The following is a 26,163-nucleotide window of genomic DNA, read 5'->3' on the forward strand; positions in this document are numbered from 1 at the left end:
TACAGAAAAGCAATTAGGAAAGTAAAAAGCATGTTGGCCTTTATTGCAAGGGGATTGGAGTACAGGAATAAAGAAGTCTTGCTAGAGTTGTACAGGGTTTTGGTGAGGCCATATCTGGAATACTGGGTGCAGTTTTGGTCTCCACATTTAAGAAAAAATGTATTTGCATTGGAGGTGGTACAGCAAAGGTTCACTAAATTGGCCTCTGGGTTGAGGGGGTTGTTCTATGATGAGAGGCTGAGCAAATTGGGTCTACTTCCACTGGAGTTTAGCAGAATGAGAAGGCAGCCTCACTGAGGCATTCAAGATTCTGAAGGGGCTTGATAGGGTAGACTCTGAGAGATTCTTTCTGCTGGCCGAGGAATCTAAAACACGGGAGCACGGTCTCAGGATAAGGAACCGAACATTTAGGATTAAGATGAGGGGAAATTACTTAACTCAAAGGGTTGTGAATCTTTGGAATTCTCTGCCCCCGAGAGTTGTGGATGCTCCATCATTGAATACATTCAAGGTTTGGGATAGACAGGTTTTTGGTCTCTCAGGGAAACGAGGAGTATGGAGAATGGCAGGGAAGTGGAGTTGAAGCCCAAGATCAGCCATGATCGTATTGAATGGCAGAGCAGGCTCAATGGGCCATATGCTCTACTCCTGCTCCTATTTCTTGTGTTCATCCAGAGTACTTCTGTGATATAGTATTTTTTATCACAGATATGCATCCCCTTTAATCCAATTCTCCATTGTGCTATTTGGCAGTGAAGAATGAAAATTTGTATCCAACTGGTGGCCCCTAAAACTAAACGGTAGTACTGGATGAAAAATTAAAACATGGAAATTTGGAGTAAATCTACGTTTCAGAAAATAATGGATATCAACATCATGGGGGTTACCATTGACCAGAAACTGAACTGGACTAACCTTATAAAGCTCCAACAACATTCAAGAAGCTCAATACCATCCAGGACAAAGCAGCCTGCTTGATTGGCACTCCATCCACCACCTTAAACATTCACTGTCTCAACCACTGACGTACATTAGTGTGTACCATCTACAAGATGCACTGCAGCAATTCACCAAGCTCCTTTGACAGCACCTTTTAAACTCTAACCTCTGTCACCTAGAAGGACAAGGGCAGCAGATGCATGGGAATACCACGACCTACAAATTCCCCTCCAAGCCACACACCATCCTGACTTGCAACTATATTGCTGTTCCTTTGCTGTTGCTGGGTCAGTGTCTGGAACTCCCTCCCTAACAGCACTGTGGGTGTACCTATACCACATGGACTACAGCAGTACAAGAAGGTGGCTCACAACCACCTTCTCAAGGGCAATTTTGCTTGGCTGTTTGGATTTGTCATAATGCTTTTTCATTCCATCTCTCAAGCTACTTTTAAACCTCTCCTATAGAATCTATTTCTCAGCATTATTTTTGTTTAATTCAGTTTAAATACAAAATCTCTTGATGTCTTGACAGTAATTAGTTGATTTGGCAGCACTGGCCACTTAGTAGGTACCATCGCTTGAATATTAAATTAACTCAGTTTGGATTTTAAACTGATTTATTCCATTCAATGAAATAGACTAATATGTCTGCTTGGAATGAGTGGAAAAATTGTAGAGTAAAAGATTTAACTTTCAAATTGTATAAATATATTCTGTAAAGTAAATATACGTGCTTTCAGAAAGGATCCTTTGTTCATTAATTAAATTTCTTGAGCATCATGTTTTTCTCAAGCTACTTTAATTTCAACGCTCAGATTTTCGCAAAGTAAATGCTGTATCGTTTCCTTCCCTTCATCTTTATTATCAGATACATAATGTGATTTATAATTAAAATGTTAAATTAAAATGAGATTACCACTTTTTTTTACACAAACAGTCAAAGCATTAGGTTCTCGTACTGAATATTATGGAATACATGGATGTTGGTTTGAGAAAAGAATCCCATCTCTATTCCTTTCTTGGATCTTGTACATTCCTATGAAAAGTCTTGTTGTACAGTATGTACAGTCTTATGTTATACACTGCAGACTATGTGTATATACAGATGCCCTCTACCACCTGAGGTCTCCACTAGTGCCTCTCTGAAACAGCTAACAACAGTAGCTTAGAGGCAATTTTTCCCAGCCTAGTTTCTTTTCAACAGTCTGTTTGGCTCAGTTGGTAGTAGTCTCATTTCTTAATCAAGGAGTTGTGGATCAAAATCCTCATTTCAAGATTTAAGTGCATAATCTAAACTGAAATTTAAATTACACTAAGATAGATAGGTAGAAAAGTAAATTGTGAAGAGGATATAAGGAGGCTATGAAAGGATATAGATAGGTTAGGTGAGTGGGCAAAGATCTGACAACTGGGGTATAACGTGGGAAAATGTAAGGTTGTCCATTTTGGCAGGACGAATAAAAAAGAAGCATATTACCTAAATGGTGAGTGATTGCAGAGCTCTTGAGATGCAGAGGATATGGGTGTCCTAGTGCATGAATCGCAAAAGTTTAGTATGCAAGTGCAGCTAGTAATTAGCAAAGCTAATAGAATGTTATTGTTTATTGCGAGGGGAATTGAATACAAGAGTACAGTGGTTACACTTTAGTTATACAGGGCAATGGTGAGACCACATCTGGAGTACTGTGTACAATATTGGTCTCCTTATTTAAATAAAGATGTAAATGCATTGGAAGCAGTCTAGAGAAGGTTTACTAGATTAATACCTGGAATGGGCAGGTTATCTTATGAAAGGCTGGACAGGCTAGGCTTGTATCTGCTGAAGTTTAGAAGAGTAGGAGGCTGAAACATATAAGATCCTGAGGGGACTTGACATGGTGAATATGGAAAGGATGCTTCCTCTTGTGGGAGAATCTAGGACAAAGGGCCACTGTTTAAAAATAAGGCGTCGCCCATTTCAAACAGCGATGAGGAAAAGTTTCTTCTTTCAGAGGGTTGTGAGTTTGGAATTCTCTCCCTCAAAAGGTGGTTGAGGCAGAGTTTTTGAATATCTTTAAGGCAGAAGTGGATAGATTCTTGATAAGCAAGGAGGTGAAAAGCTAGCAGGGGTTGGCAGCAATGTGAAGCTGAGGTTACAATCAGATCAGCCATGATCTTATTGAATGGCAGAGTGGGGCCGAGTGGCCTAGTCCTGCTTCTACTTCGTATGTTCGTATAACATGAGGGAATGCTGGATTATCGGTGGTGCCATATTTTGGTTAGGACATTAAATCATTCTACTGGATGATTCCATGGTGCTATTCAAAAGAGGGCAGGAGGTTTAACAGTGTACCTGTCACTATTTCTCAGCTAACACTATCATAGCAGATCAATGAGTCAGTCATTTCAAATGCTGTGTATTGGACCTTGCATATTCAAATAGGCTGCTGTATGCACCTACAAACTGGCAGTGAATACACTTGAAAAGTATTTTATTGGCTTTGGAGTGGCTAGAAATGTCCTGAAGACATGCCATATAAATGCAGCGTTGTTCATTTTTTCCTTTAGTATTCCTTTAATGGAAAAATAACTTCTCTGTGGCTAAGTGCCAATTGGTTGGATTAAATTCGTAAATGATTGACATCATGGAAACTGCTGCCTTTCTATGTATTTGTAAATTGAACACCTTCACTGAACAATTCTTCTATTAACAACTCAACATTTTTGGAAAGCATGGAGGGGCATGGACAGGGTGGATAGGGAGCAACTGTTTCCCTTAGTTGAAGGGTCAGTCACAAGGGGACATAAGTTCAAGGTGAGGGGCAGGAGGTTTAGGGGGGATGTGAGGAAAAACTTTTTTATCCAGAGGGTGGTGACGGTCTGGAATGCGCTGCCTGGGAGGGTGGTGGAAGTGGGTTGCCTCACATCCTTTAAAATGTACCTGACGTTAAACCAAAGCTCCGTTTACCCTATCAGGTGGATATGGAAGATCCCACCTGAAACATTAACTCTGTTTCCCTCCACAAATGCTACCTGACCTGCTGAGTATTTCCAGCATTTTTGGTTTTTATTTCAAATTTCCAGCATCTGCAGTGTTTTGTTTTTGTAAATCTAAACAATAGAGTCGATTGAAACTGAAAAACCGGATAGCCATTTTTTTCTAAGCGGTCCCGTTAATCAAAGCAGTCTAGGAGCAGATGGCTGCTTTCTCTAAGTGAAAGCTGCCGTAGGTTTTTTTTTACCAATCTAAAGGGCTCTATACATTTAAATTACTTCAGATTATTATACTACAGATCCCAAACAGTGTTTTTTTTTTCAGTTTTGAATACATAAGGACACTTTTCTCGATGGGAAAAGTACTCCAATGCACCTCAACATGTAAACAATGCTAGTCAGTGTAATGGTCAACTTATATTTTCAGGCCAGAGCCCTATGATGAATCATTGCAGTTAAAACATGTCTACATTACAGTACAGCATCTAATGGCGACACTTGAAGTTGTCAAAACGTTTAATACTTACCTTTCAGAATGGTCCCAACTCTTAAGGCTTTCTCCAGTGGTCATGAACTCTCCAATGAGGCGGGCTTTTCTTAGGGTTTCCAAAACCTGTGCCAGCACATGAAAATTGCATTGTGGAGGGGTGGAATAAAAATTTTTAGGGTTCACAATGGCAACACCAACCTCAGAAGAGGTGCAAGCAGGGTCATGACTCAAGACCTTCCCTCCCTGCGAGAAGACTACACGAAAATAGTGCAGGGTCGGGAAGGGAGAGGTAATTCATTTTTGCAGTGTAGAACTTCAAGATTTCGGGTTTTCCTACCCCATTTCCGCCTCCATCTGGAGACAAAAATCCAACTGTTAGCCTCTAATTGAGGTCAACGTGCCAGTATTTTAGGCCACTTCCCTACAAGCAACCTTAAAGGGACAGGCTTAGTTAATCACAGATTTATCTTGGAAGCTAACTTGGGTGCTCCAAACTCCAGATTATCCACGCAATATCTCGTGAGATCATCAATTAATTTAATAACAGTGGTATGATGTGCCATAGGCCAACTGTTTCACTTGATTTATCTTTCACCTCCACGAAGCATCTTTCACCAGAAACTACTGCCTTGATGCCAGCTTTTTTGACTTTAGTTTTTTTACTTCCCTAACTATATGCGCCAATGATTGATGTAATTTTACAAAGGTCTGTGTTTCTCCTACACACGTAAGCTGTTCCATAAAATCACAGCAGCAATGCCAAGTACCATGTGGCTCAGTAGTGCTTGAAGTGCACAATATTAAAATACTTTCTAAAAGTTAAACAATTCATCAGAGATTAAACTGCTATCTGCGCTGTTCCTGAGCTAGATCAGTACATAGTGACAATTGTTAAAACATGAACAATGAAATGATCAGACTCTTTCCCCTCCCCTTCCCTATGCACCCCCACCAATAGTGTTTAAATAACAGCGGAAATAATGGGAAAAGCTGATCCTAGAACAATTATGAGATCAGCTTTCCTTGCAGAACTGAAAATCCATCACACAGACTGTGCTACAAGTTTATGTTTTTCAAAACTGGGTAATCTGCCCATTGGTGGTTAAATATCATAAACCAGTGGCTGCTGCACCATGCCATGTGCTCATTAACAACAATGTTACATGAGACCTTAACATTCCCACTCATACTTGCTAAGTCAGGTATAGCATTTGTTGCCCTTGCACGTTACAAAGCATGGTCGTCGTCCCCGCCCTCCTTTTCGCTGCAGTTTCCTTCAGCCACCTTGAAGCTTAAATGTTGCCACATGAAAAATACAATTTAGCTGTAGCCACGTGTTCTTGATCTTCAAAGACAATTTATGTGAGTAATTTCCATAAATATAATTTTACATTCTCAGTTTGGAGTTGTAGAGGCAAAATACTAGAGTGTTTTGAAACTAAATTGTGACTGGCAGTAATATTTATTGAAGTATCTGTATGATGTGGTCTTTTAACAACTTCATTTATGCAGCATGCTGGAGCAACATTGGGACCCATAAGAATTTTTTTTTAGAAGTTATAGCACAGAACCAGACTACTGGGGCCAATAGGTCTATGCAGCTGTTCATGCTTCACAAGGGCCTCCACCCACCTTACTTCATGCCACCCTAGTATAATATATCCTTCAATTCCTTTCTCATGTACTTGTCTAGATTCCCCTTAAATGTGTCTATGCTGTTCACCTTAACTACTCAACTACTCTATGTGATAGCATGGTCCCTCACATTTGCCCGCCTGAACAGATGCTAGGTCATCTCGCACAAGAGAGGGTAAAGAAAATTTGAAACAAATAAATAATTTGCATAAATAAAGCACCTGTCACATTCTCAGGAAGACCCAAAACACTTTCCAATGATTTATTTGTAAATATGATGCAGACAACCCCAGCAGCTAATTTGTACTCAGTCAGACCTTTAAAACAATGCAGCGCTCCCTTAATACTGCATTGAAGTCTCAGCCTTGATGATGTGCTCAGTTCACTGTTAAATTAAACTCTCTGATGTTTTCCATTGCTGTAAAATAGGGTGGAGTAGTGGTATTGTCACTGGACCAGTAATCCAAAGACTCAAGGTAATGCTCTGGGGCTCCAGGTTGGAATCCCATCACGGCAGATGGTGGAATTTGAATTCAATAAAAATCTGGAATTAAATTGAATTGATTGTCGTAAAAACCATCTGGTTAACTAGTGTCCTTCAGGGAAGGAAATCTGCTGTCCTCACCTCATCTGGCCTACATGTAACTCCAGATCCACAGTAATGTGGCTGACTCTTAAACACCCTCTGAAATGGTCTAGCAAGCCACTAGGCATTATCTAACCGCTACAAAGTCAATATAAAGGAGTGAAACCGGATGGACCACCTGACACCAACCTAGGCACCGGAAACGACAACAGCAAACCCAGCCCTGCTGACCCTGCAAAATCCTCCTTACTAACATCTGGGGGCTTGTGCCAAAATTGGGAGGGCTGCCTCACAGATTGGCAAGCACAGTCTGACATAGTCATACTCACGGAATCACACTTTACAGATCATGCCCCAGACACCGCCATCACCATCCCTGGGTATGTCCTGCCCTGACCCAGCAGAGTGGTATACAGTCAGGAGGGATTTGCCCTGGGAGTCCTCAACATTGACCCCAACCCTCATGAGGTCAAACATGGGCAAGGAAGCCTCCTGATAATTACCACGAACATCAGTAAAGTGATGGAAGGGGTCATCAATAGTGCTATCAAGTGGAACTTTCTTAGCAATAACCTGCTCACTGACGTTCACTTTGGGTTCCTGAAGGGTCACGCAGCTTCTGACTTCATTACAGCCTTGGCTCAAACATGGACAGTGCGCAGCTGAACTCCTGAGGTGAGGTATGAGTGACTACTTTTGACATCAAGGCAGGAATTGATCGTGTGGAATCAAGGAGCCCTAGCAAAACTGAAGTCAGTGTTAATCAGGGGGAAAACTCTCCACTGGTTGGAATCATACCTAGCACAAAGGAGGATGGTTGTGGTCATCTCACTTCCAGGACATCACTGCAGGAGTTCCTCAGGGTAGCGTCCAAGGCCCAACCATCTTCAGCTGCTTCATCAATGACCTTCCTTCTATTGTATGGTCAGAAGTGGGGATGTTTTCTGATGATTGCACAATGTTCAGCACCATTCGTGACCTCTCAGTTACTGAAGCAATCCATGTCCAAATGCAGCAAGACCTGGACAACATCCAGGCTTGGGTTGACAAGTGGCAAATAATATTCGCACCATAGAAGTGCCAGGCTATGACCATCTTCAACAAAAGAGAATCTAACCATTGTCCCTTGACATTCAGTGACATTACCACCGCTGAATCCCCCACTATCAACATACCGGGAGTTACCGTTGACCAGAAACTGAACTGGACTAGCCATATAAATATTGTGGTTACAAGAGCAGATCAGAGGCTAGGAATGCAGCAGCAAGTAACTCACCTTCTGACTCCCCGAAGCCTGTCCACCATCCACAAGTCACAAGCCAGGAGTGCGATGGAATACTCCCTGCTTGCCTGGATGAGTGCAGCTCTAACACTCAAGAAGCTTGATACCATCCAGGACAAAGCATCCTGCTTGATTGCCAGCCCTTCCACAAACATTCACTCCCTCCACCACTGACTAACAGTAGCAGCAGTGTGTACCATCTACAAGAAGCACTGCAGAAACTCACCAAGACTTCTTAGGCAGCACTTTCCAAACCCACAACCACTACCACTTAGAAAGACAAGGGCAGCAGATACATGGGAACACCACCGCCTGGAAGTTCCCCTCCAAGCCACTCACCATCCTGACTTGGAAATATATTGCCTTTTCTTCACTGTCACTGTGTTAAAATCCTGGAACTCCCTCCCTAACAGCACTGTGTGTGTACCTACACCACATGGACTGTAGCGGTTCAAGAAGACAGCTCAGCACCGCCTTCTCAAGGGCAACTAGGGATGGGCAATAAATACTGGCCTAGCCAGCGACGCCCACATCCCGTAAATGAATAAAGAAAAAGGTCGCAGCCACTTCCGTATGCCAGTAGTCTTTTTAAAAGTTTCTTCTTTCAACCACATCTTAACACTTACAAAATGTCTGAGAAAATTTAAAGCATGCTTTTCAGATTTTATTTTTGTCTCTCTCCACCCCCCAAACCCCTCCAAGTTTTTTCCCTTATTCTCCTGAAGGCAGTGATTGTTACTGAGGCACAGAGCTACAATGTAGTGGCCATCCAGTGCATCACTCATAGCAATCATTCTTCACGTGTGAGCTATCCATTTATTTATGCAAGTTAGCACAGCTGAGCCTCATCCTGTCAAAACATCCACATATATGTATTTTGCAGAAGGTGTCAGTAGGTAACAATCAGAAGTTTATTTCTTTCTCCGCCCCCCACAACCCTGCTGAACTCCCTGTTGAGATAAAATGTCAACAGTTTTCCCAACAGCAGAGACCAGACGTTAGACTTTCTTTCTTATCCTCTTTATATCCAAAGACCATTCCATGATCAATAGGAAGGTAGGTGACCCTCTCCTAGGTCTTTGCCTACAACAACAGCAACTTGCATTAAAATAGCACCTTTTAACATTGTAAAAGAACTTAAGGCACTTTACAGGAGCATTATCAAACAAAATTTACCACCAAGCCACATAAGCAGATATTAGGATAGGTGACCAAAAATTTGGACAAAAGGTTGGTTAAGGAGTACCTTAAAAGGGGCAAGGCAGAGAGGTTTAGCGAGGGAATTCCTGAATTCAGGGCCCAGGCAAATGAATGCATGGCCACCTTTGGTGATATAATTAAAATTGAGGATGTACAAGAGGCTTCAACTGGAAGAGCAAAGATATCTGGAAGGTCTGTTGAGCTGGAGGACCTTTGTTTTGAGCCAGCCAATGATTGGATTGGGAAAAAAACACTTAGTGATTTGTGCCCTAATTACAATTAAAACACAATGAGTCAAATTCGGCTGACACGAAATTCCAGCTCTGTCAAAGTTGTCAACGTTCCCAACACAGAATAACAAATCCCATTCAAAGATGCTCATGATAAGGCAAAATTCCGAGTACTGATAACTTCGGATCAGCCGAACTTGTCTAAATTGTCATATGACTGCGCCAACCAGAGTGGAGTTAGACCACACGAGCGCAAAATCATGGAGCGCTGGGGTAGCCATCATTTGACATCAAGATCTCTGTGTGAAGGGAAATGCAAAGCCTGCGAGTATTGTTAAACCTGTGAGAAAATTAGAAGTGTTGTTGATCTCTGAGAAGGTGAAGTTGATGCAGCGTGGAAAACCTTAGCATGAAGTGAAAAGCGGGCATCGCTAAGTAGTGGGAGATTCAGCCATAGAGTTTGTCCACCATTATGAAACGCAAGGTGAATATCTTGGAAGGGGATCAGAATGGCTACCTATCCCGACATTTCAAATAACTAGGGCTATAGAATCACAGAATCACAGTGCAGAAGAGGCCCTTCGGCCCATCGAGTCTGCACGACACATGAGAAACACCTAACCTACCTACCTAATCCAGTTTACCAGCACTTGGCCCATAGCCTTGAATGTTATGACGTGCCAAGTGCTCATCCAGGTACTTTTTAAAGGATGTGAGGCAACCCGCTTCCACCACCCTCCCAGGCAGTGCATTCCAGACCGTCACCACCCTCTGGTAAAAGCGTTTTTCCTCACATCCCCCCCAAACCTCCTGCCCCTCGCCTTGAACTTATGTCCCCTCGTGACTGACCCTTCAACTAAGGGGAACAGCTGTTCCCTATCCACCCTGTCCGTGCCCCTCATAATCTTGTACACCTCGATCAGGTTGCCCCTCAGTCTTCTCTGCTCCAATGAAAACAACCCAAGTCTATCCAACCTTTCTTCATAACTTAAATGTTTCATCCCAGGCAACATCCTGGTGAATCTCCTCTGCACCCCCTCCAGTGCAATCACATCCTTCCTATAATGTGGCGACCAGAACTGAACACAGTACTCCAGCTGTGGCCTCACCAAGGTTCTATACAACTCCAACATGACCTCCCTACTTTTGTAAATCTATGCCTCGATTGATAAAGACAAGTGTCCCATATGCCTTTTTCACCACCCCACTAACATGCCCCTGCGTCTTCAGAGATCTATGGACACACACACCAAGGTCCCTTTGTTCCACAAAACTTCCTAGTGTCATGCCACGCATTGAATACTTCCTTGTCAAATTACTCCTTCCAAAGTGTATCACCTCACACTTTTCAGGGTTAAATTCCATCTGCCACTTATCTGCCCATTTGACCATCCCGTCTACCATCTTCCTGTAGCCCAAGACACTCAACCTCACTGTTAACCACCTGGCCAATCTTTGTGTCATCCGCAAACTTACTAATCTTACCCCCCCCCACATAGTCATCTACGTCGTTTATATAAATGACAGATAATAGGGGACCCAGCACAGATCCCTGTGGTACGCCACTGGACACTGGCTTCCAGTCACTAAAGCATCCTTCTGTCATCACCCTCTCTCCTACAACTAAGCCAATTTTGAATCCACCTTATCAAATTACCCTGTATCCCATGTGCATTTGCCTTCTTTATAAGTTTCCCATGTGGAACCTTGTCAAAGGCTTTGCTGAAATCCATATAAACTACTTCAACTGCACTACCCTCATCTACACACCTGGTCACCTCCTCACAAAATTTGATCAAATTTGTTAGGTATGACCTCCCTCTGACTATCCCTGGTCAAACCTTGCCTCTCCAAGTAGAGATAGATTCTCTCCTTCAGAATTTTCTCCAATAGTTTCCCTGCCACTGACATGAGACTCACTGGCCTGTAGTTCCCTGGCTTATCTCAACAACCCTTCTTAAATAGCGGAACCAGATTAGCTGTTCTCCAGTCCTCTGGCACCTCCCCCGTGGCCAGAGAGGAATTAAAAATTTGGGTCAGAGCCCCTGCGACCTCCTCCCTTGCCTCCCTCAGCAGTCTGGGACACAAATCATCCGGACCTGGAGATTTGTCCACTTTTAAGCCTGCCAACACCTCCAATACCTTGTCACTCCCTATATCAATTTGCTTAAGAACCTCGCAGTCCCTCTCCCCGAGTTCCATACCTTCATCCTCATTCTCTTGGGTGAAGACGGATGAGAAATATTCATTCAACACTCTAGGGATGTCATCTGGCTCCACCCATAGATTGCACCCTTGGTCCCTTATGGGCCCTACTCTTTCCCTGGTTATCCTCTTCCCTTTGATATACTTATAGAATATCTTCGGATTTTCCCTACTTTTACCAGCCAGAGCTTTCTCATATCCCCTCTTTGCCTTCCTAATTGCTTCCCTAAGCTCCACCCTACACTGTCTGTACTCCACTAATGCCTCCGTTGATTTGCTCCCCTTGAACCTGCTAAAAGCCTCTCTTTTCCTTCTCATCGTAACCTGAGGGCTTTAAACTAAATAAAAGGGGGGAGGGTTCTGGAGAGGGGATACGTAGGCTTGGTGGGATAGCTTTGTGGGTACAAGATGGAATAAGTATGATAGCAAGAAATGATCTTGGATCGGAAGATGTAGAATCGGTATGGGCACAGGTAAGAAATAACAAGGGGAAGAAGACACTGGTGGGAGTAGTCTAAGGCCCCCTAACGGTAGCTATACTGTAGGACAGAGAATAAATCAGGAGATAATGAGGGCATGTAGAAAAGGCAGTATATTAATCATGGGTGATTTTAATCTTCATGTAGATTGGGAAAATCAAATTGGCAGAGGTAGTCACGAGCAAAAATTCACATAGTGTATTCGAGACTTCCTAGAATAATATGTTGTGGATCCAAACAAGGTATTTTGGATCTCGTAATGTATAATGAGATAGGTTTAATAAATGATCTCAGAGTAAAAGATCCCCAAGGAAACAATGACCATAACATTTACCATTCAGTTTGAGAGTGAGAAACTTGGGTCAGAAACAACTGTGCTAAACTTAAATAAGGGTAATTACAATGGAATGGGGGCAGAGTTGGCTGGAGTGGACTGAGAAAGGAGTTTAGCAGAAAAGACGGTTGATGAACAATGGCAGATGTCTAAGAGCCCATGGTGTTGGGGGTAGTGTATTAGCATGGATAGAGGATTAGCTAACTAATAGGAGATGGAGAGTTGGGATAAGGGGAGCATTTTCAGGATAGCAACTTGTAACTAGTGGAGTGCCATGGGGATCGGTGCTGGAGCCACAATTATTTACAATATATATTATTGACTTGGATAAGGGAAATGAATGTACTATCACCAAGTTTGCAGATGGCACAAAAATAGGTGGGACGGCAAGTGGTCAGGATGACACAGAGTCTACAGAGGGACATAGACAGGTTTAATGAATGCGCAAAAACTTGGCAGGTGGAATATAATGTGGGAAAATGTGAGGTTATGCACTTTGGCAGGAAGAATAGAGGAACTGAATATTATTTAAACTGAGAAAGACTGCAGAAAGCTGCAGCACAGAGGGATTTGGAGGTCCTCGTGCATGAATCGAAAAGGCCTAGCATGCAAGTTCAGCAGGTAACAGGGAAGGCAAATGGAAATTGACCTTTATTTCAAAGGGAATAGGGAGCATAAAAATAGGGAAGTCTTACTAAAACTATACAAGGCACTAGTTAGACCACATCTAGAATACTGTGAACAGTTTTAGTCCACTTGTCTAAGGAAAGATGTACTGGCATTGGAATCTAACAAAATCACCCACATGACCTCATAGCATTTTTGAGGTGTGGATCAGGAAAGTGGACAAAATGTACTTGCAGAAGAAAAGGAAGATTGTCCTCATTACAAACAACTGCTCTGGACCCCCTGACATTGCTGGCCCAAGAGCATCAAACTGACGTTCTTGCCTCCCATCACCACAGCCAAGCTCCAGCCAATTAATCAGGACCCACTACTGATGGCAGTTGATCTCTCAGGTTATCAAGGGCATCAATAAGAAGGAGTATAATCCAACAGTTCTAAAGGCCATGTTCATGATGAAGAAAGCTTGGAATATGGTGACAGAAGCCACAATTGCCAACTGTTTCCACCACACTGAGTTCAAAACAGGCTATGACTGCACACGATCTTGAAAACAAGAAGGAGCAGGGTGAGGCTAGCCAACCCAATGGCAAAACACTATTTGCTCGCTTGCTGAAGACTGGCATGGAAATTCCAACAGAGACAACCATAGAAACTTAAAACAGAGGTGTATGATACCGTACTCTGCACGACAGAACTGAAATGACACAATCATAAATGCAGTACGTTCTTCAACTGAGGAGCCCGATGACCCTGAAGAGTCCGATGAATGCCCGCTCACTCACCCTCCTGTTTCCCAAGCTGATGCTGTAAAGGCCATAGAGAAGCTCTGGGATTTCGCACTGCAACATGACATCATTAAAAACATGCTCGACTGCATTGCTGACATGGTGGGCTGTATTGCTCACGTCGGAAGACAGCACACGAAACAAAGAAAGAGTACGGAGTTCTTCCAGAGCTAACTCCAGACATTTTTCAATGCAAAGCTCCGGCCCTTTACAAGGTCAAGCTATTGTAAGGCATGAACAAATCGAATAAAGACTTTTTCACATATTTACTGCTTTACAGTGTTTGTTTTCGTTTGGCATTTAAACCTGTTGTTTGTCATAGACCACATTTGTGAGCATGTCAGGTCACATAGAAACACATTCATGTTCGATTGGGGCCTTCTCAGCTATCACGAAGCTCTGCTTAACGTGAAGTTGTGGGTAGCTCCCTTGGGTTTCGACTCTTGGGAATTTTATGGTATATTTAAACCTTTGGCCTTTCTCATGGGAGCCTACCTAGCATCTGCTTCATGCGATTTCCACAGTGCAATGTTTCTAGCTTTGTTTGCGTTACAGATATAGATACAAGGCCACAGAGCCCTGGTAAAAGAAACCCTGGTATGAACCAATTGTGTAGTTTGATTTCTTAATTCACAGCATATTTTTGAGAATGCATTGGCTTCACTGTAGCCAGCAATCTTAGGAAATTTTCCATGCCACCTACAATATGATGGATCTCCAACTACTAGTCATTGTTGCTTTTAATCAAAAACCAAGGCAATATCAGACACTATGCTTTTGTACAAATGGCATAAACCAGTCAAGATTCATTCCCATTGGTTACAATTTGTAACCACTTGGATTGAATTATGGACCCCTGCAGTCAGCTCCAAGTTATCCATTCAAATCTATTTTTTAACTCTCAAAATTGTTACTGCTTCTGTATTTAATTTGATGGATTTTATTGTTTTAAAAAGCATATGCCCTACTTAAATTTCTTTATTTATCCATGCCCATACTTTGTGGATTAAAATACTAGTAGCATTTGACACAATATTTTTCATATGGCTTTCTGGCACACAAATCTTGAGCAAAATTCATCCAGTAATAAAAACAGAAAATGCCAGAAATACTCAGTAGGTCAGGCAGCACCTGTGGAGAGAGAAAAACAGAGTTAACTTCACTCTTCCCCACACTGAACATCACCTACTACAGTTTTACAACTCACTCAATCTATGTCCCCTTGTAACTTCTTGCTCCAGTCTACGCAACTTATTGCAGTTACCTCTGGTGTGTCCCCCCCACAAGGATCTCTTCTTGACCCCCTCCCAACTTCTTATCTACATGCTGATCCTTGGTGACATCATCCAAAAACACATCACTTTCCACATCTACACTGATGACACCCAGCCCCAACTCACCATCACCTTTCGATCCCTCGCTCTCTCTAAATTGTCACAATGTTTCTCTGACATCCAGTAATGGATGAGCAGAAATTTTCTCCAACCAAGTGTTTGATCTATGCCACAGGTTCTGTTCCCTTTCCACCAACCTTGGTGTCATATTTGACTCTGAGGTGTGCTTCCAACTATTTACTTCTACCTTTGTAACATCATCTGACTCATCTTGTCTGCTGCTGACACCCTCATCGATGCCTTTGTTACCTCTATTCTATTCCAACACACTGCGGGTCAGTTTCCCATATTCTATCCTCTGTAAACTTAAGGTTATCCAAAACTCTGTGTCCAAATTTGCATCACTCTTCCACGCATCACCCCTGTGCTTAATGACTTGCATTGGCTTCCGGTTAGGCAACGCTCCAATTTTAAAATACTAATCTTTGTTTTTAAAACCCCCCGTGGCCTCAACTGCTTGTAATCTCCTCCAGCTCCATACTCTGTAAGATATCTGTGCTCTTCCTCTTGAGCATCCCCTCTCACAGAATCATAGAATTGTTGCAGCACAGAAGGAGGCCATTCGGTCCATCATGTCTGCACCTGCACCAGCTGCTCGAATGAGCAGATCGCTTAGTACCATTCTTCCGAATTTACAAACATACAAAATAAGAGCAGAAGTAGACCATCTGGCCCCTCGAGCCTGCTCCGCCATTCGTTAAGATCATGGCTGATCTGTTTTTGTTTCAAAATTGTGCCTTGTTCACCAAGGTCTAGGTCATTATATCAGGACGAGCAAGGGCCCCAACATTGACCCATAGGGAACTCCACTACAAACCTTCCTTCAGCCCAAAAAGCATTCATTAACCACTGCTCTTTGTTTCTTGTCAATCAGCCAATTTTGTATCCATGTTCCTCCTGTCCCTTCTATTCCATGAGTTATAATTTTTCTCACAAGTTTGCTGTGCAGCACTGTATCAAATGCCTTCTCTCATCAACCCTCTCTGTTACCTTTTCAAAAAACTACAAGTTAGTTTAACATGATTTTCCCTTAAGAAATCCATGCTGGCTTCCCTTAATTAACTCACATTTGTCCATGTGACTATTAATTTTGTGTTGAATTATTTTGAGAAGTTTCCCCACCACTGAAGTTAAACTGACTGGCCTGTACTTGCTGGGCTTAGCTTTACACACTTTTTTGAACATGGGTGTCATGTTTACAATTCTCCAGTCCTCAGGCACTGCCCCGAGCCTAAGGAAGACTGAAAAATTGTGGCCAGTGTCTCCGCAATTTCCACTCTGACTTTTCTCAGTATCCTTGGTTGCATCTCATTTGGTCCTGATGCCTTACCCACTTTAAGTACAAACAGCCTATTCGATACCTCCTCCTTATCAATTTTAAACTTTTCTGGTGTCTGAATTACTTCCTCTTTCACCATGGCCTAGGTAGCACCTTCTTCCTTGGTAAAGACAGATGTAAAGTATTCATTTCATACCTCAGCTTTTCCCTCTGCCTCCATGAGTAAATCCCATTTTTGTCCCTGATCGACCCTACTCCTCCTTTCACCACCCTTTTACTCTTTATATGCCTGTGGAAGACTTTGGAATTCCCTTCTTTTTTTGGCTGCCTCTTTGCTTCTCTAACTGGCTTTTTCACCTCCTGTCTGATCCTTCCATATTCAGACTGGTTCTCAGTTGTATTTTCTACCTGACATCTGTCATAAGCATACTTTTTCTTCATTATCTTAATTTCTATTTCTTTTATCATTCTGAGAGCTCTGGATTTGCTTTCCATACCTTTCCCCTTCAAGGGAATATACCTTGACTGTGCCCAAACTATCTCATCTTTGAAGGTGGCCCATTGTTCAGCTACCATTTTTCCTACCAACCTCCGACTCCAATTTATTCGGCCCAGATCCATTCTTATCCCATTGAAGTTGGCTTTCCCCCGTTAATTATTCTTACTCTGGATTGTTCTTTGTCCTTTTCCATAGTCAGCCTCAGCCTTATAATAGTGATCACTGCCCCCTAAATGTTCTCCTACTGATGCTTAATCCACATGGCCCACCTCATAAGTGGGCCTCCTTTCTCGTTGGACTGGAAACATACAGCTGTAGAAAATTTTCCTGAACACACCCTAGAAACTCATGCCCCTCTTTGTCCCTTACACTCCTACTATCCCAGTCAATGTTTGGGTAATTAAAGTACCCCATTGTAAGTCTTCCATATTTTTTGCACCTGTCTGTAATTTCCTTGCAAATCTTAACTGGAAACTGTCATGAATGAAAGTCTTGCAACATAATTTTGTTCATTTTTAAGGCATCACTGTCGTCTGATTTTCTGATGCCACTGCTTTAGCACCAGTGCCAAGCATGTGCAATTATTATATGTTGGCAAATGGTCAGCTGAGAAGCTGTACTTATTTAGAAGAGTGCTATTCTTTCTTACTGATTTGAAGATGATTGTTATCTTATGACTAAAAGGAATGCCTTCATGGCATCATAATGACACACAAGTTTCTCCCTCAACCCCATGAATTGATGGATCTGTCAGGATAATTGCTAGGCTTCTGCAGCATAGCAAAAATTTTCTGCAGCAAAAGGGCACATAGGTAACTTTTTAATGATGACAGTGCTATTCTTTATTCACTGTTTTTTCCATTAGAAAATGCACCATCTTATTTTCGTAACAGTACAATTAAACAGTCTGGAAAGGTGCAAAGTTTTGCTGTCTGACTTCCTTTAAAGGAATAAAGTTTAGGATTCATCAATGTTATCCCTTGCCCCACCCACCCTTATATAAGTAAGCCCACTGTGCAGATGGTATCTGCCAAAGTTTGCAAACCTGAACAAAAAGGGCCACCAACAAATGTGTGCAAAAGTGACATGAGCCAGCACTTTACCAAAGCGCCTCTCCTTGGTCATTGCTGGCTAAGTGGCTTGTTCTGCTAGCATTCCCTGCTTTAAGCAATCCGGGGCAGAATTTTCAACATACAGACATATGAGTTAGGAGCAGGAGTAGGCCACTTGGCCCTTTAAGCCTGCCCCACCATTGAATAAGATCATAGCTGATCTGACTGTAACCTCCCGCCTCCTTCGATAACCTTTCACCCTCTTGTTTATCAAGAATCTGTCTAATTCTGCTTTGAAAACATTCAAAGACTCTGCTACCACTGCCTTTCGAAGAAGGGAGTTCCAAAGACTCACTACCCTCTGAAAGAAAAGAAATTTTCCTCATCTCTGTCTTAAATGGGTGACCCCTTATTTTTAGACAGTGACTCCTAGTTCTAGATTCTCCCACAAAAGGAAACATCCTTTCCACATCCACCTGTGAAGACCTATCAGGAACTTTTTCAAGGCCCTATGGAGGTGGGTCTTGCAGCGGGAGCTGAAAAAGAGAGGGGAATCCCATCGGGCTACAACACATTACCGCCTCCTCCGCAGGATTTTGCAGGAGGCAGTGGCTCTGGTTATCCAACCATCCATGGCAGATAACCAATTAAGCCCCTTGAAAGCTAAATTAAAGTCACTGTCCTGACACTGTCTGGATTTTTCAGCATGTGTACAGGGTACCCATTGAGCCAGGAAACCATCCATGAAATGGTGGCAGGTTACCTGTAGCAGGCTGGGTGGCCATTGCAGTCGGAGGTTCCATTCAATAAAGAAGATACCGTACTAATAAACAGCCACAGCAGCAACCAGTGCCCGTAACCATGGGGGGTTTTCCCCCTTTTGTCTGATGGTCCTAACACTTTTGGCCCTTCTTAGACCCCTGTCCCACCCATTTGTGGCCCGTGTCCAAGAATGGAGGGGTCCTTGTGCCTCCCCACATCTCCCTCTGCTGGGGCTGCTGATCTATCAGTGCTGGATGGCCTACTATTGGCCCACTCGCTGTCATTAATTTATCAGGGCTCTTAGAGGCAGCCACTTAATTGGTCACCTCCTCCAAAATCTCTCCCAGTGTCTTTCTGCCGGCAGTTACGGGTTCCTGACCCACACTTCATCCCAACAGAAGGATCGGGACCTGGGAATGAAAACCTACCCCTAATGTGCAAACCACACCCAACTTCTATATTCACACTGAGGCTGTTAGCAGTGTCATACATCATTCATCTTGAACATCTGGGAAGTTTTTTTTTATTCATTCAAAGAATGTGGGCTTCGCTGGCTAGGCTAGCATTTATTGCCCATCCCTAATTGCGCTTGAGATGGTGGTGAGCTGCCGCCTTGAACAGCTGCAGTCCATATGGTGTAGGTACACGCACAGTGCTGTTAGAGTGGGAGTTCCAGGATTTTAACACAGCGACAGTGAAGAAACAGCGATATATTTCCAAGTCAGGATGGTGTGTGACTTGGGAGGGAACTTCCAAGTGGTGATATTCCCATGTATCTGCTGCCCTCATCCTTCTAGATGGTAGAGATTGTGGGTTCGGAATGTCTGAGGAACATTGGTGAGCTTCTGAAGTGCATCCTGTAGATGGTACACATTGCTGCCACTGTGCATCGGTGGTGGAGGGAGTGAATGTTTGTGGATGGGGTGCCAATCAAGTGGGCTGCTTTGTCCTGGATGTTGTCAAGCTTCTTGAGTGTTGTTGAAGCTGCTCTCATCCAGGCAAGTGGGGAGTATTCTATTACATTCCTGACTTGTGCCTTGTAGATGGTGGACAGGCTTTGTGGAGTCAGGAAATGAGTAACTCGCCGCAGGATTCCTAGCCTCTGACCTTCCCTTGTAGCCACAGTATTTATATGGCAAGTCCAGTTCAGTTTCAGGTCAATGGTAACCCCAAGGGTGTTGATCTGGGGAAATTCAGCGATGGTAATGCCATTGAATGTCATGGGGCGATGGTTAGATTCTCTCTTGTTGGAGATGGTCATTGCCTGGCACTTATGTGGCACGAATGTTATTTGCCACATGTCAGCCCAAGCCTGGATATTGTCCAGGTCTTCGTGCATTTGGACATGGACTGCTTCAGTATATGAGGAGTCGCGAATGGTACTAAACATTGTGCAATCATCAGTGAACATCCCCATTTCTGACCTTATGATGGAAGGAAGGTCACTGATGAAGCAACTGAAAATGGTTGGGTCTAGGACACTACCCTGAGGAACTCCTGCAGTGATGTCCTGGAGCTGAGATGACTGATGTCCAACAACCACAGCCATCTTCTTTTGTGCTAGGTATGACTCCAGCCAGCAGAGAGTTTTCCCCCTGATTCCCATTGACTCCAGTTTTACTAAGGCTCCTTAATGCCACACTCGGTCAAATGCTGCCTTGATGTCAAGGGCAGTCACTCTCACCTCATCTTTGGAGTTCAGCTCTTGTCCATGTTTAAACCAAGCCTGCAATGAGGCCAGGAGCTGAGTGGCCCTGGTGGAACCCAAACTGAGTGTCAGTGAGCAGGTTTTTACTAAACAAGTGCCACTTGATAGCACTGTTGATGACCCCTTCCATTACTTTACTGATGATGGAGAGTAGACAGATGGGCGGTAATTGGCCGTGCTGGATTTGTCCTGCTTTTTGTGTACAGGACGTACTTGGGCAATATAATGTTTTAGAAATGTAATTGCATTAAAGCATATGAGGGCCCCACTAGATGTAATAAATATATTTCCTTTGAAATCCCATTAATATCTGCAGGAAAATATATTGGCCCTGAACTTCCGCGGAGTGGCAATCAGAGTCAGATTGTGGGGCAGTTCCCCAGCACATCTTTGGGGTATCCCCCAGTTACACTGCTCTGGAGCTCTGAAGTTACAGCTTGATAATTGTAATTTAATGATTGATAAATTATCCAGATTATATGTTATGAATTTCATGTGGTTGTCATTAAGTTAATTATGGGGCTGCAACCAGTGAACTTTGCTAAGTTGTTTCGGGCTCCAATAAGTCTTTTTGACTGGTAAAGCCAGATTTATAACACTATGCATTTTTGGCACCTATCATGAAAAGGACATAAATGTATTCAGGAATATTCAAAGAGCAGCAAGGATAACTGTGTGACTTAAAATTTCCTAAGGTGATCAGAAGTGGACTTCTTTCCTCTGGCTGAATTTGAACATAGTCCAAGTCTTTAAAATGAAATTCTGCATGTCATGAATGAGTAATGCATAAATCAGCAATTATGTAACTTGAACTGATCACCAAATGAGAGAACCTCTGCTCAAAATTGGTGATCGGCACTGCACCACGATTTCACGCTGGCGGGACAATTACAACCCGCCCAGCATGAAACGCGAGTGGCAGCGCCCCCTATGCTGGGGTGGGGGTTGGGGGGGATGCCTTTTCGCCTGCCCTCCAACCGTTAGGTTTAACAGGCAGCGAAAAACCTAATTCAAGTGAATACTTAATGGCCTTAACAGGCCTTCTAATTGTCAGCGGGCGCACTGCCAGCTCCGGCGTGCGTCCAACGACAACTATTGCACAACTGTGCATTGACATCGGCACACTCGGCCGACGTCAACACACATCATTTCACACTCGAGCGGGTCAGGCGTGCTCCTGCATGCCGAGTGAAAATTTCTGTCCTTTAAAGCGACCCATTCGAGAGACCCATTGCTCCAATAGCAAGCTGTCACCTCTGTTGTGTGCTTCTAATCTAGCATCTTCTTTCTAACTGGAATCTCATTCCACTTACATTTGGATGCAACGCATTATTGCCACTGCTGTCTGACATGAACCTTCCCTCGACATCAGGGATGTTCACAACCTGAATGTTAAAATTGTTTAATCTCCTGAAGAAAGTGAACAACAAGCAGTTAAAACTGGGTAAATTATCACCAATGGTGAACATGACTGAGAACTCTTGGATGTAATTTTAACCTTATAATCAACATTACTTAAGCCTGAGCAGCTGCACAACTTTCCTAAGGCCTGAACAGGATTGGAGCCATAATGTTACCCCTAGCATTTTGCCCAGTTTATATCACGATAATGCTTGGTGGTCAAAAGATACTTCTGAACAACTGTGCAAAGTTTGCATGCAATTCTCCTATTGTTGCCGAATTAGCCTTACGATAGAAATGGTGCAAATTCAGCAGCAGTGTTTTCCTCATATAAATGGGGCAAGTTGCTAAGTGTAACATTATTACTGCCTCTAATCCTATAGGGACCTAAGGAATGTAGTGCAGCTGGTCAGGATTGAATAATGTTAATTTTAATGTTAAATTTATATCTTGGAGCTCTCATTCACATTCAGAGTCAAGGAGAAGTTACCCAGTTTTATCAGCTTGTACAAAGAACAAAACAAAGAACAAAGAAAAGTACAGCACAGGAACAGGCCCTTCGGCCCTCCAAGCCTGCGCCAATCATATTGCCCATCAATTAAAACATTTTGCACTTCCAAGGTCCGTATCCCTCTATTCCCATCCTATTCATGTATTTGTCAAGCTGCCTCTTAAACACCACTATCGTACCTGCTTCCACCACCTCCTCTGGCAGCGAATTCCAGACACTCACTACCCTCTGCGTAAAAAACTTGCCCCGCACATCTCCTCTATAGTTTTCTCCTCTCACCTTAAATCTATGTCCCCTAGTAATTGACTCTTCCACCCTGGGAAAAAGCTTCTGACTATCTACTCCGTCCATGCCATTCATAAGTTAGTAAACTTCTATCAAGTCGCCCCTCAATCTCCGTCACTCTAGTGAGAACAATCCGAGTTTCTCCAACCTCTCCTCATAGCTAATAACCTCCAGACCAGGCAGCACCCTGGTAAACCTCCTCTGCACCCTCTCCAATGCCTCCATATCCTTCTGGTAATGTGGCGACCAGAATTGCACGCAATATTCCAAGTGTGGCCTAACCAAGGTTCTATACAGCTGCAGCATGACTTCCCAGCTTTTATACTCAATACCCCTGCCAATGAAGGCAAGCATACCATATGCCTTCCTGACTATCTTATCCACCTGCGTTGCCACTTTCAGTGACCTTTGGACCTGTACACCCAGATCCCTCTGTCGGTCGATGCACTTAAGGGTTCTGCCATTTACTGTATAATTCCCGCCTGTATTACACCTTCCAAAATGCATTACCTCGCATTTGTCTGGATTAAACTCCATCTGCCATTTCTCCGCCCAAGTCTCCAACCAATCTATATCCCGTTGTATCCTTTGACAATCCTCTTCACTATCTGCAACTCCTCCAACCTTAGTGTCGTCTGCAAACTTACTAATTAGCACAGTTACATTTTCCTCCAAATCATTTATGTATACTACAAACAGCAAAGGTCCCAGCACTGATCCCTGCGGAACTCCACTAGTCACAGCTCTCCATTCAGAAAAGCACCCTTCCACTGCTACCCTCTGTCTTCTATGACCAAGCCAATTCTGTATCCATCTGCCTGGTTAGGAACACTAACTATGTACCTTGTCAACAAAGCTCAATGACAAACAAGTCACTCATAACATCATGGGTTCCCGTCCACCTGCAGAAGTAAGGAATCATCCTGAGCCATGTTCACATACAAACATTTAAAGAATTAACAAAATAAAGCAGAAAAGAAACTGAATGCAAAGGTGTTCAGCATCTCACCAACTTGTCATCAACTCATAGTGGGGCAACATAAAACCACCAGTGAGAAGCCCATGGTGTGCCTAAGGTGCCTTAAGTTTACGTTTCTGGGTGCTACATCTAGGTGCTCCCCCCTTGCTGGCACTGGCATCTTAGAGAGTCTGCTCACCATGCTATCCTGTTGGCCTCGATGACCTTGGCGGGTGTCCTCTGGCCCATGGAGCCTTTGATGGCCCCGCCGGAGGGAGTGGCCAGTTCCGTGGCTGGCATCTCCCCAGTTGCCGCCGCCTCATCGGATCCCACGATCACTGGCAGAGGGGCAGAGGAGCTGCTACCCTTATCTGGAGCGTCCTGAGAGGAGCCCACAGAGATGACAGGCAGCTCGTGCACCGACGTGAGGTCGTTTCAGACCTCCCTGCTCAGCACTGATGGATGGGCACCGAGCTGGGATACTTGGTGCCCAATCCATCTCCTGCACTGACGCTGACCAGCTGAGGTCAATGCCGCTGTGAGGGCTTGCAGGTCCGAGCGCAACCCCAGGAAGCCCTGATTGTTCCCCTGGAGGAGCCTCTCCACGAGAGTCGCCACTCTCTCCATGGAGGAAGCATGGCACTCGGCCATGAGGCTCATTGCATTGGTGATGCTCCGCATGGACTCCTCCAGCACAGAGACCATGCCACACATAGCATCATGTATCTCCCACATACCCTGCTGAACTTCCAGCATCTGCTGCCTCACGGACGTCTCCAGAGGTACATCATCAGCCACGACTGAGCATGTGCCTGGTCCCTTGCAGTCCTCCAACTGCTGGCACCATGCTCTCTGTCTCCGCCCGCACCTCAAGCGAGTATGAAGTGCCCTCACCGCTGTGCCCTGGGACACTAGCCGACGATCTAATTCCCATCGAAGTGCTAGTATCTGTGCTGGTGCTTGCTTGGCAGAGATGGTGTGACGCTGGTGATTCTATTTGTTCTGGGCCCTCAGGTGTCAGAGGGGGCCCCCCTGCCTCCTCCTCCCGGCCCTGCTCCGGTGATGCTGAATGTACTTGCAGGAGATTAAATAATTTGTAGAAAGTGCATAATAAAAGAAAAATCTGCAACTGCTGGAAATCTGAAAGAAAAATAGAAATTGATGGAGAAACACAACAAGCCTGGCAGTATTGGAAAAACCATAATTGGTATCTTCTCTTGACAACTGACATATTTCCTGCATCTTATTTTTATTTGTCAAAAGCACATGAGGTGTAAAACTTAATGGCGGAAGGAAGGAGCAAGTTTGATATGAAAGTTTTTATTCCACACATTTGTGATGGTTTTTTAAAAGTGTATTGAATGAAAATATATACTGCATTTTGTTCTCTTTTTGAGCTTCTCCTCATGCAAATTCAATAATCGAGACCAAAACCAGGTGATGTTTTTTCAATCCTCTGCTATCGTACTCATTTAAGGGAATGTCCCTCTCTATGGGAGCACCATGCCTTTCTCATTCCCTGACAATCCTGAAATTGTCAACTCGCCATTTGAGGCATTGGGCTGGTTTTTATGGGGGGATAGGGGTGAGCGGTACACCACCACCAGCTTCCCCCCCCCCCCCAGCCCAAAAGGAAAGTTGTTTCCAAACCAGCCAACTTTAAATGAGGCTGCCCTGCAGCGATAACATGCTGCCGACAGCCTAAACAAGCTGAGGGTCAGACTTCCAGCCCTCAGTGGGAGGAAGTCCCACCCTCGAGAGCTGCTGGCCAATCTGAATGGCCAGCAGCTAGAGCAGTCCCAGTAGCGCCAGAACTCAGTAGTGGGCGCTGCTGGGACTGCAAGCAGACCCTGGGGTGAAGAGGACGTGGCCTCTGGAGAGAGAGGGAAGCCTGGAGTTTTGGATGGGGAGGGATCGGGAAACCTAGGGAGGGGATTCAGGGGGCTGGGGGAGGCCAGACAGGGAGGAACTGCCTGCGCCCCCCCCTGGCAAATGATGTGCCTACCCCTTCCTTCCCAGCTTTCCAACAAATTTGTTTTAAAAATGAGCTTCCTCGCCCGCCTGCCACTACCCCGCATTTTATGGCGGTGAATTGAGGGCCTTAACTGGGCAATAATTAGCCACTTGAGGCCCTCAATAGGCCTAAGGGCAGGCGGGCTAGTGGGCACTTTACCCATCCCCATATTATGGGGACCAGGTTGGGGGTGGGCAGGTAGGCAGTGGGCTAGCCATAGTTTACGTGCCCCCTTCCGCCCCTGCTGAAAAGGCACCAGCCAAGGGCAGTAAAATCCAGCCCATTATTTATTTGGGGATGCCACAGTATTGGTAACAAGTATATTGTTAAATATTAACAGTTGCAGTGTCTCTTTCCTAGTGCAATTAACAGATATCAAATATAGCTTAATCTTAAAACCATAGAAAAGTTATGGCATAGAAAGAGGCCATTCAGCCCGTCTTGTCTGCACCGGCTGAGAAAACTAGCCACCCATTCTAATACCACTTTGCAGCACCTAGCCCATAACCTTGCAGGTTACAGCACTTCAGGTG

The 26,163-nt window shown here is 44.0% G+C and overlaps 1 protein-coding gene across 1 annotated transcript in view; it reads left to right on the forward strand.

The window, feature by feature from the left end:
• The window catches only part of cdc40 (cell division cycle 40 homolog (S. cerevisiae)), a 159,915-nt gene that overhangs the window by 109,260 nt on the left and 24,492 nt on the right, over nt 1-26,163 (forward strand). The gene's annotated exons all lie outside the window — the stretch shown is intronic.

The sequence above is a fragment of the Cetorhinus maximus genome, chromosome 5, assembly GCF_964194155.1.
Source record: "Cetorhinus maximus chromosome 5, sCetMax3.hap1.1, whole genome shotgun sequence".
Lineage (NCBI taxonomy): Eukaryota > Metazoa > Chordata > Chondrichthyes > Lamniformes > Cetorhinidae > Cetorhinus > Cetorhinus maximus.